Source organism: Pistacia vera, unplaced genomic scaffold (genome assembly GCF_008641045.1).
Source record: "Pistacia vera cultivar Batoury unplaced genomic scaffold, PisVer_v2 Contig57, whole genome shotgun sequence".
NCBI classification, from domain to species: domain Eukaryota; kingdom Viridiplantae; phylum Streptophyta; class Magnoliopsida; order Sapindales; family Anacardiaceae; genus Pistacia; species Pistacia vera.
The window spans coordinates 304,512-317,067 of NW_022196412.1; the positions used below are offsets into that span (position 1 = coordinate 304,512).

Consider the following 12,556-nt stretch of genomic DNA (forward strand, 5'->3'; position numbering starts at 1 on the left):
AATTTTAAAAAATAAAATGATATTTACCCCCCTAAGTGCAAAATAGTAAAACCTGATCTAAACACAAAACACCCCAATTCAATTTCCCCAAAATCGACTAAGCCCTAAGCCCTAACCCGATACCCAATTTCACAATTCACAAACCCTAAATCCACAAATCACAAATCATGAATCATGAATCGATCCCTGTGCTGTCAACAATCACCCATCCCCTATTCTTGTCATTGCCAATCGATTGACGACGTGGAGGAATCACGACTTCACCTCCAAATCGCGAAACCAATTCTTCTCCTCCAAATCGAGCACAAAATCTGCAGGAATAAGTTAGTAAGTATCCATTCCAAACCCACAAATGATGGATTGATTTCGTTAAGGTTCATTAACATGCTTGAAAACTATGGTTTGTACAGTCTGAATTCGTTAAGGTTTATTTGCACACAGTTTAGGGTGAAAAATTGATGATAAAAAATGTATGGTCTATAGGGTCGATTCTCTGCTTGAATACTTGTCTGTGAAACACTGATGATGAAAAATGTATGGTTTGTGTGTGTGTTGCACACGAACAAGCCACTATTTGCAATTTTGCACACGGTTTAAGCCACTATTTGCACACGAACAAGCCACTGTGTTAATGAATCTTCAGTTTGCACATTATGAAAAACTTATGGCCTGTGTGTGTTGCTGGATTTTGTAGTTTGTGTTACTGGATTATGGAGTTTGTGTGCTTCGTTAATGATGGATTCTTATTTTTGAATTATAGGTATGGCCTCCGAAGGCAATTCCTCAAACACCCCAACATTGGATGACGTCAACGATATAGTTACAATCAGAGAAGTTGATCATAACATTTATGGAAGCACAACCATTACCCCTACAGAACAAAGTGTCAATAGCCCCGAAAATGTAGTGGACAATGACAATTCACTTCACAGGAAGAAAAAAGCCAAAACATCAGCGGTGTGGATAGAATTTAGGGAGGTGGTTGTCCTTGGTGGTGCAAAGAAGACAGAGTGCATCCACTATAAAACCAAGCTGAAAATGACTACTATTGGAAGCGCTACCCAATGTAATAGACATTTGAAGAAGTGTGCGAAGAGATCAGCTTCCTTAAGGCAACAACAAAAAAATTTTCACCTTTCCAGTTCTCAGGGTACATCTGTTATCCTACTTGCTCTACAAGGCCAGTTTGATATGCTTAAGATGAGGGAACTTATTGCCTATTGGGTGCTGATGCATGAGCATTCGTTTACTATTGTGAAGGAAGAAGTACTGAATAATATGACGAAGTATGGGATTCCTGAGTGGAGTCTGATTTTGTGTAACACTTGCAAGGATGACTATGTGAAACTGTATGAAAATGAGAAGCAGAAGTTGAAGACGGTACTGAAGGGTGTCAAAAAGATTGGTCTCACCCTAGATCTACGGAATCTAAGCAATCAAAGGATGGAATACATGGTGTTGTCTGGGCATTGAGTTGATGATAATTGGAAGTTGAATAGACGAGTCTTAAATTTTGTTCATTTGCCTCCTCCCTGTACTAGTATTGCCATTTTTGATGTCATTTTCAAGTGCTTGATGGAGTGGGGAATTGAAACTAAGGTCCACACGATCTTAGTGGACAGTGCTTCAAGCAATGGTGTTTCAATCGAAGTCTTGAAAGAAAATTTTTAGGCTACATGGAAGCTCATATATGGGGGCAATGTTGTGCACACATCTTGAACTTGGTTGTTCAAGATGACTTTTATCAAATAAGACACATTATTAATGACATCGGTGACTGCGTGTTATATATCAATGCATCGAAGAGTAGGCTTAAGGTTTTTTCAAAGATTGTTCAGAAGCTACGATTGCCGTCTCACAAGCTTATCCTTGATTGCAAAACACGATGGAATTCACTATATAATATGCTGCGGTAGTGAAGTTCAAACGTGTTTTTCCTAGATTGAAGGAAAAGGATATCAGTTACTATTACTATCCTAAGGAGGATGATTGGGACAAACTAGATAAACTTTGTGATAATTTGAAGGTATTTACTGGTGCGACTAATCTCATATCAGGGAGTGATTATCCGATATTAAACTTGTTTCTAAAACAAGTTCGTCTAATCAAAATGATGTTGGATAGTAAGAATAAAGATGAAGATGAATTTATAGGGGACATGTGTTGGAAAATGAAAGAAAAATTTGATAAATATTGGGGGGAATGTAATCTATTGATGGTTGTGGCTGCTGTCTTAGACCCTGAACTGAAGATGAGGGTCACACAGTGGTCGTTCCCTAAGATGTATCCTGACTCGGAAGTACGGGCAAATATTGATATTATTCGGAAGCCTTGTATGAGATATATAGGGAGTATGTTAATGCTAGTAAAGCATTAACTGCTTCCCGCACTTTTGCATCATGAGGGGATGAAGTTGAGGCTGTTGGTGAGGGGTTGGGGGCAACGGTAGCTAGGCCGAAGGATTGGGATGAATTTAGCAGCTTTCTAGATGTGGTCAAGACAGTTGAGTCAAGTAAATCAGAGTTAGATTGTTATTTGGAAGAGGGATGTCATAAATGTGTGGGGGATCCTACAGCATTTGATGCTTTACAGTGGTAAAAGGCAAATTCAACGAAGTTCCCAATTTTTTCTACCATGGCTCGTGACATTTTAATCATCCCTATCACTAAGATTGCTTATGAGTCTACTTTCAGCGTCGAGAGTAAGGTTATCAACATATATCAATCGTCGTTGGCTCTCGACACGGTGGAGATGCTCTTATATGGATGTGATTGGTGTCGCTCTTTGAATGGGGTGAAGAAAGGGTGCAAAGTAGGTTATATTGAATATTATTTTGATTAAATTCAATAATTACATTATCTTTATTCTAACTAAACTTTAATTACTCCTCCTTTGTTATTTCAAAAAGAACGGCAACTATTGGAGATTAGGTTTCCTATCTCGTAAGTTCCTCGGAATCATATTCAATACATGGTTTGGCTATGGCAGGAGTAATGCACAGGTACATGGTTTACGAGTTATTTTCTAGTTCTTGACTGGTTCTTTATGCTGTGGAAATCTATTTTATATTTTTTGTTTGTATTGTGGAAGTTGTTGGAATTGGGCAGTTAAGGCCAATTAGTTGGGTGTGGGGAAACAGTTGGGGCTGGAATTGAGCAGTAGAGACCATTTGGGCGTGGGGAAATAGTTGGGGAAATAATTGGGCAGTAGAGGCCATTTGGGTGTGGGGAAATAGAAGTTATTTGCTTGATTTTTCTTAATTGAATTGTGTTGGTGAGTTGCGGAAATTGGTTAGGTGAAATTTGGGCAGGTGTTCATCAATTAATTGTGTGTTGTAATTGCAGGTGAAGATTGGGTATTTAACAAATTTTAATGGTGGTTTCAGTACAAGACATAGACAACCCATCTACATACTACAGCCACCTCTATTTTGATTGTTGGATAGCTGTTATTTTGATGTCTTGGACTGTATTTTGATGCAAACTTAGTAGTTACTGCTAGATTAAAATTAAGACTGTATTTTGATACAATCACATGTTAATTTGTTATTGGTTTTGTAGCTCAAACATTAATTAAGTGAAGTGAACTAAAATAAGAAATTTAGTTCACTTAACTTAATTTTCCATACAAAGCTATCATGGTTCAAGGGTGGATCCAGTATCCTGGGCCTACCCTTGGATTTTGAAAAAAAATTGCAAATATTTATAATTAATTGTTTTTATATCAATAAGGTACAAATATATATGGCCCACGATCAAACTAATTGTTATAATTTGTTAATGCAGCAATGCCAAGCTGACCCATCATAAATATTGTGGCTATGTTGACCCACCAGTTTCATTATTATAAATATATTATCTATATGTCGTATGCGACCAATCTCCATAGGACCACAACTTTTGTATCCCTAATTTTATTTAGTGAGTGCGTCTCTCTTTCTCTTTGTCGTACTGGCTCGGTTGAAGTTACAACTTTTGAGGACTATTTTCTGCTTTTATCAGTTTTAGGTATGTATATTACTTGTTTTAGTTTAGTTTATTTTAGGGTTAAATCATATTTGTTTTTATGGAGGTTTTTTATTCTGATGAAAAAAAGTATGAATATTGTGAGTTTGTTTGATTTTGTAATTGGTTGAAAACATTATTATTAATTTGTGACTTTAGATATCACAAACACATTTATAAAATTAATTTTTTATATAATTAGAGGACACCTTGATTTTTTGCACCAATCATTAATATATTGATAATGATATTTTTATTATTTTATAATGTGATTAGTCTTGTGTTTAAATTATGCTCTATATAGTAATTAATTAAATCAGTTGATCTATGCCATTTAAATAAGCAAAAAATTGATTAGCAAATTATATAAGTTTTAAATTTCACTAGATTTTAATTATAAGAAAATTACACAAAAAACTGATTAATTATTGCTAAAATACCTTTATATTAGACTAATTGTTACATCTAAACGGTATCTCGTCCTTGTAATTTTAGTAATTAAGTTTGATCGGTCTTTCTTTACAGGTTCTCATATTATTCTTTTTTTTATTTGATAGCTATGATATTCATTATTTCAAGAGATTAACAAAATTCCAACAAAATTGTGATAGCGACTCTATGATATTGAGTGATTAACCCATAGAAAAGAAGCTCCCACATCAGCAACAACAACACCAAGTAAAGAAGCTCACCTTCGGTCGGGATGTTCAATTTATAGAGCTGTGAACTCCAGGATTGAGGATACTAATTAACGACTGTTGTACGACAAGCAAAGGAGAATTTCGAAGAGCATACTTGTTGAAAGGTCCTTGCCAACCTAAGATCATAACTTCCTTTCCACTCTTGTGGAGATAAGCGTGAGGTTCCAACCAGAGTGGTACAAAGAAAGTCCAAGTGGAGGGAATATTAGGGCAAAAGATTGCCTTTTTAAATGTTATCTTCAAAACGATTAGGGTGACCAAGCATGGTTGAAGTTTTGTGAGTAAGGGATTATATACGGAAAGATAAGCGAAAGTGAAAAAACATGGTGGAGTCATCATACATCAACCAATGTCGCCAAGGTGTGTTGATTGATAACCAAGGCAAATTGGACATCGCATCGCAGAATGCATCAATTGAGCATTAGACAGTTTACATCAAGGATTGACATTCTGGGTCATGACGAGTCGGTAATCTGAAAATCAGGTACTTTAGGAACATGAAGTTTCTATCCAATCATAATGACGACGTAAAAAAAGTTGTGCTGAAAATGCTCCAAAAAACCATCAAATGACGGCCCCAACACCCAAAGGGAATAACTAGTGTTGTTGCTCATTTGACGACTAAGAAAATATTGCAAAAATTGTGAGAGCTAAACAACCGGCCCTTTACTAGTAATGCTCTCATGATGGGCAGTGAAAGAACAAATGGTATGTTTTTCGTATGTGGACAAAAGGGTTGTGTTATTGAACGTTTTATTGGGTTGTGCATGTAAGTAAATCTGCAAAGTCTTAAAAGCATAGATGCCTTTTTGTAAAGCATGGATTGAGTTGACAGAGTCGAGGCAAGGTTATGATGAGCAAGCAATATGAGGGTGTGAGTTCATTGTGAAGACTTTGATATTGAGAGAAATAAATCAGCTTTCTACATTCATTGTTTCTCTCTCAACTCCAACTGGCGCTAGCAAAGTTGTAAGTAATCATTCGGCAGGGTGGAATTTTTTCAATCTCTTTTTATGTTACAAACAATAACCAGCATCTTGTAAGCGTAGAGATCTTCTACATGAAAACATAGAATGGGATTTCTGATGTGTGATCTTCATATGGGACAAGGTTTGAATCAAGAATACACTATTAAACGTCAGGGATACACGTTGGGTTCACACATAAGGACAATTCATGTCATAAAATTATTTCTTGTTGGATGTGCTGAGGTGATTGATTTGAAGGAGACAATTGGCAAACAAAAAGTCAAGCAAGGAGTTTATACGAACAGGGACAATGGAACCTTTTGTATCGAATGAAAGAGTATTGGAATCACAAATGACTATCACAAGCATTACAAAGAAAGACGGAATCTCTTAGCAATTAGAGCAAACTACTATGAAAAAGTACGTAGAGAAAACTAAATTTCTTGAAAACAAGGGTCGACAAAAAAGTGAATAAAAGAGAAATGAAGACACTGCTCCAAGTGGAAACACTGACATGGCAAAGATAAGGACAACCAATTGGAGATGGAAGATAACTTGGGGAGGACAAACGGGGGAGGCGCAGTACAATAAACACATTTAAGGGGGATTGATTGACAGTGGGATAACATCAAGAAGATACCAAAAGCATGGATGAAGTAAATATGAGATGCTTTAAGGTATGGCACTCTGATCCAATAACTCTTTTGTGATTAACAAAGAGATAGATTATGATTGCAAATCCGCCGACCAACACGATATGGGCCAGACACGATCAAACAGCGAGGACGGTAGCACCAAGCCATTCACCAGTGTGGAAGGGAGCCGACCTGCTAAAAAAAGGTGAGTTAAGAGGGAGTGCTTACACAAAGCTGGCTAAAAAGCAGGGGGCCGTGGGCTACGGCAACAGGAAAGGGCGCTGCAATCTGAAAAAGTTGCATACGAACGGGAGACTGACGGAGAAAAGCTGGGGGGTGACAGAAAAGGATGCTACAATTGAAAAGGAAGATCTATGGAACACTAGATTAATCGAGCGGAAATGAAATGTCAAAAGATCTTCAGGAACATCAACTTGCTTATATAAACAACAAGATCATTATTAAACGCAGGATACAGCATTCGGATGTAAACACAAGGATGCGTGGATCTAATCTGAGAAGTGAGTTGAATAACGTGCGATGGGAGACAACAAGCCTGGGATGGATCGGGAAACTAGAGTTGACTGGTAAGTGAACTCCTCGGTAGAAGATGTCAGTAGTTGAACTTTGAAGAGTTGACTGCCGACAGTGGGGCCGGGGACGGTGAAATAGGTGGTCCTACGAAACGGTGTCCGTGGAAGGATGGCCAACACATTGCTGCAAGTTTGGGAGTTATGAGGGGGGGAAAGTACACTAGTTGTGGCAAACATGGCGGCCGTGGAGGCCCCCCGGAGCAAAAACTAACCCCGCCACGTGCAGTGGAAAATGATGAGGAAGTGCAGTTGTTGATGCGGAGAAATATGTATTAAAGGTTCAAGAGCAAAAAACAGCCTGTAGGGTTGAAATTGGCGGAGGGTCATGCCAAGCAGTTCGACCCTAATGAGCCAGCTTGAACTGAGCTGCGAGCCAGCTCAAGCATCACAAGCCGCTCCTCCGGACAGGTCCAAGCGACCGAGCTCAATCGGTAGCAGCAGCGCTGAAACCCCAAAAACTTGGCGTCGCCTCGTTTACACCTATTAGGGGTGAGTTCGCACTCTATATACAAGTTGGCAAGTTCGCACTCTCATAACAAGTGTGCAAGCTCGGGCTCCATTTACGAGTGAGGCAAGTTGCACCCCATAACGAGTTTGGCGAGTCTACACTCTTATAGAGGCGTATGTTGTGGAACATACTCAGTAACATCTGAGCTCCAACCTTGGATTTGGACGATTCTCAAACCATTGGAAAGCTTACCAAGAGACTACAACTTATGTTACACTCGCAGACTCATACTCACCCGCCAATACTCCCCAACCGACAATAGCTTTGATTCCAGAGTGGATTGGGCGACATGGGCAGACCGGGGTTGGTTTTTGTGATTTGAAAGATGGAAAAACTGCTAAAAACAAAAGTTCGAGTGTTCAAGCCCCTCCTTCTAGTGTAAGAGTGATCTGAAAATTCACACCAACTAAGAATTCGATTGACCTTGATGAATCGAAACTGAGATGTGTGTGACTAATGAAAATCAGCATTTGAATAATAAGAGCAAAAATGAGTTATGACAAGAGACAATTTAAAGTGGTTTAGCGTTTGAATCTTGAGTTTACGTCCACTGTTTCTATTGAATGAGAATTACAAATGATGAATCTTTTCCTAGAACAATGTCCAGCCCTCAAAAACAAGTTTGATAGGTTATATAGCACCTATTTACATGATAGAGTTGAGGTAAGATTCAAATAGTAGGATTAGGAATTTGCAGGATTTTCGACTACCTATTGGAATCTAAGTTAATCTGAATACTTCCTTTCAATTGAATCAATCTAAATCTTCTCTCCATATGGGAATTATCCTCTGCAAATTTCCCACACAACGTAAATGAATTTTAAATGATAGTGAATATTAGTTCAATGCAAGTATTTGTCATGTCACTTTCTATAAAAATTCATATAAAACTTTGTAAGTGTAGTATTACTCTAGTTATATTATTAGGAAGTTGTTTTATTAAAAAGTCCGAATTAATGGTGGGTGATGCATAAGATTCTTGTCCGTTGTGACGTTTGTCCTATCTTAATCTTTATCTATATAGATGATTAAGATGGTGAGTTAAATAGACTCTCTGTCGGATCTCTTTTTAGTTTTGTTATACATTTCTCTTAACAACTAATTACAAATATAAATTTTAATAGAAAATAATGTGACAAGAGTGGTGGTAGTATAGATTTAAAAGGTGGAGTCAATGGCCCAATAAAACACTCCATCTAAATAGAACCATACCATAGGAAAAGCAAGCTAATATCGATCACTGAGCATTTAACTTAAGTAATTACCATTTATAATTTTAAGTACACTTAATGAAGTACATTACACTTTTGGTGTCCTCTAAGGTAGAATTGAAGAGGCACAAGGAAGAAAGTAGGGATGCAAAATCTTTGAACATGGCTATGAATGGAAGTATGCTCAAATTTCGGAGTTTTATTAGAGTAGCCTTAACGGACAGTCTCATGCCGTTATTTCCGAACAAGCTGCTCGGCAACAAATTTACACACGCAGAATCCACTCATGCATAATAATCTTAACTTAAGCAGTTGATTTGAGGGACAGAAGTGATTTGATTTCATCAGCTACACTCTGAGCATCAATACCAGCTAAATTAAGTCCTCGCCTTGACAATCCAACGCAGAACAAACCATTCTTTCCTTTCCAGTGATTTGGGTAGCTCACTTTTGTAATTCCATCTTCGTCCAATAAGTAATCATCTCCCTACATAATAAAATTAGTGCTCTGATTTATTTTATATGCTTTCGTTTATTAAATCTTTATAAATCAATTTACCTTAAGCCACTTATTTGTTGATCTCTTGAACCCCGTACAAAAAACAATTGAGTCAAATGGATTTGACTCGCCATTCTTGAACACCACTTCATTGCCTCTTAGTTTTTCTATAGCTGGCAACACCTGCACATTTCGACATCAATGGTGAGTTTAATATTGATAGTTACTATGCGAAATAAATGCACCAATATCTCGTGGCCCTTGCACTGGACAACACTTCTTGCTAACTAATTATTTTAATCATTTTATTTAGTTTTCTAACTTTTTGGCTCACACGTGCAATTAATTTACATTAAGTTAGCGTATAAGGCAATAGAATGTAGTAAGTCAACCAAATAACTTACTCCAGCAAAAACTTTTCTTTCAAGTAATGAAAATGTCAACAACGAACCCACCTCCCTCAATTAATAATTTAGGAACCGACAGAAACAAAGAACGGAAAAACGATGTAGCCATGACTCCTCTCTTTAACCTTGATCTCTCCGGATTTAATCTTCTTGAAAGTTCCGACATCGATGATTGGGTACTTGCCGTATGCATTCTTCAGGAAAATGGACCCCTTTAGTCTCCCAATTCCATACCTGCTCTGATCTCCGTAAACAAGCTTGCTTAGAAACACCAATAAACGAATCCACCATCCCTAAGGAAAATAATTTAACATAGCAAATCCCAGTACACAATCTGTTTTGACAATATATGAACCTGTACCATCATTCAACATCCAAAAATTAAATAATTAAGTCCATTTGTCAAAAATATAATATATATGTAGAGATTAAATGAACTGATTATTTACCGAACTACGAACAACTATGGAGGTTTTAGCACCGTGATTGGCTATGTCTAGTGCAATTTCCATGCCAGAATTACCAGACCCAACAAAGAACATTCATATTACCATATGGCTTGCCGTTTTTATAGCGAGTTGAGTGAATAACTTCTCCAGTGAAAGTAGTCCCTTCATCTCTGGTATAAAGGATGCTTGCTTCTCCATTTGCCAATCAAGAACCTGGCTCTGTATTCCTCACTCATCAGAACATACATAGCCTTAACAATCCCTTGGGTGTCTTCATCGTAGTTTGCCAACTCGACGATCTTGGTACAGAGTGATGTTGAAAGTAAAACATAGTGATCAAAGGTTGGGAGAAGGTCTGTGGGACAAAGTTGGATAAGAAGCAGGGAATGGCAAGTGAGGAAGCTCGCAGTACTGTTTAGCCAAGTGAAGATGGAGACGATCACGCATATTTCTAAAAGAGACGCGTAGCAACTTCTCGCTCAAGAATTATGTAAGGTATTGAGAGCTGGTTAGGCAGGCGGCCGCCGAGACCGAGGGGCCACACCCTACTATTATACACATGCTTCCCTTCCATTTTTTCTTTCATTATCTCAGCGGCTCCACGGCATAAGGATTGTTGTGAATGGCCACTTATATGTTATAGTATATACACACAGTAAATGATGTAATTATGGAAACTGATGATCATTACTACAGGTTATTTTAAGAAAATTTTACCCTAACATCGTTTAATAACTTTTTCACGTCATTTTATTATGATAATATAATTAATTTAAGTGGACCAGAAATTTGATAAATACAATATAACCTTTATAAACAATAACTGTAGGACCATATAGATTTTTTAATTAAAAGATGTATTTGATTAGATAAACATACATTTAATCAACTAAAAATTTATTATATTTTACCAATTATCATTGAATATGAACTAATCCACTAATATATATTAAAGCAATGATTTAAATTCATTATACTTGTCTACTAATTAAATAATTTCATAGTATATAATATATATAATTTAATTAAATAATGTTTAGAAAAATCGTTGTTAACATACCTGAAAAATCTAAGCTGAGAATGATACAACAATTTGGAGACTGTTACGTGCAGGAATCACCAAAGCATCATCAATACTTTATAATTTTTTATTCAATTCAAGAATTCAATCCCGGACTTCTAAATGTAATAAGAAAAATTATAGTTGAATCCAACAAGATTTAAATTTCAAAGTAATAGTAGAACATATTTTAATAAATACAGCATTTAGTATTTTTTATTTCATGTCTTTGAAATGCCTGTGCTCAGACCTCAGATACGTGTGAACGTAGAGTGACGTGGTTGCAATTGAGAAAGGCCTGCGTGTTTGTTGACGTTAGAAGGAAGGAGTGTCACGGGACATCAAATCCTAAGATGTTTGTGTAGAAAAATAATGAAATTTCCTATGTTTAATTTTATTTAAAAATAATTTTAAATTATTTGTAAATTGTCACATAATAATATAAAAAATGTAATTCAAAAGATAAAACAAAATATTTGTACAAGTAACAACGCAAGAATCTCGAGGAGAATTAGTGAAATATATGTCATTTCATTAAATAAAATACCCACTTCATTTCCAATTACTAAGCTATCCATAATGCCAAATTCTCTATAGTATTTGTGATTTATTTAGATTTAAGTGAGGTTATGTTCCACTACTATATAATTTAAAAGAAGTAATGATACATTTACACTACTCTTTACACTATTTTCATTACATCATGATGTGGTATACAACCAACCACACTTCTATTATAATATATAAAAATTAAAAATAATTAAAAATTTATGTATTATGATATATGTCACATCATGATAATGAATATGATATAAGAAGTGATATAAATGTAGTATTACTCATTTAAAAGATTGTCGGTGTCATTTACAATTGATGAAAATTTTTTGAGTAATTTATTATAACAACAATCCGTTAGGCAGTATCAATAAACATAAGAAGCTGGGTCGATAGAGTCAAATTGACAAGGTTAAGCTACTTCAATTGAGCTGCTTTATAAAATATGGATAATACAACTTAATTCATTATCAAAATTTGGTGAAAAAAACAATTAATTTGAGTATGAAAGATTTAAGATGAAAATGTTAATCAATATAATATAATATATATGAAAACTACGATGGATTGGCCTAGCGGTCAAGAAGGTTTGCTCATTTCATTAGCTTTTTAGATTTGAACCTTGGAATCACCTACTATATTTGTGACTTACCTTGAGTCCCAGAGATTAATTGAGATACACGCAAACTGGCCAGAACACTCTAGTCATAAAAAATAAGTGGCTCTTCTTAACCGTTAAACCAATCCCTTGGAGTTTTTATATAATATAAGCAATTATTCAAAAAACAAATATAATATATATATATACGTATGAAGGAATTGTAATAAATAAGACAACTAATCAAGTATTGGTTTAGAGGCAATCCGTTCACTGGAAAAATACATCCTTAATTATACTGGTAGAGGACAGATATTAGAGATTTAGATATAAATCCATGTTTGTTCAACTTCTTCCAGCTTTTTTGC

At 36.0% G+C, this 12,556-nt stretch overlaps 1 pseudogene; it reads right to left on the reverse strand.

Moving 5' to 3' along the window:
• Positions 1-8,924: 8,924 nt before the first annotated feature.
• LOC116108786 lies at positions 8,925-10,536 on the reverse strand (annotated as a pseudogene).
• Between the last annotated feature and the right edge of the window lie 2,020 nt (positions 10,537-12,556).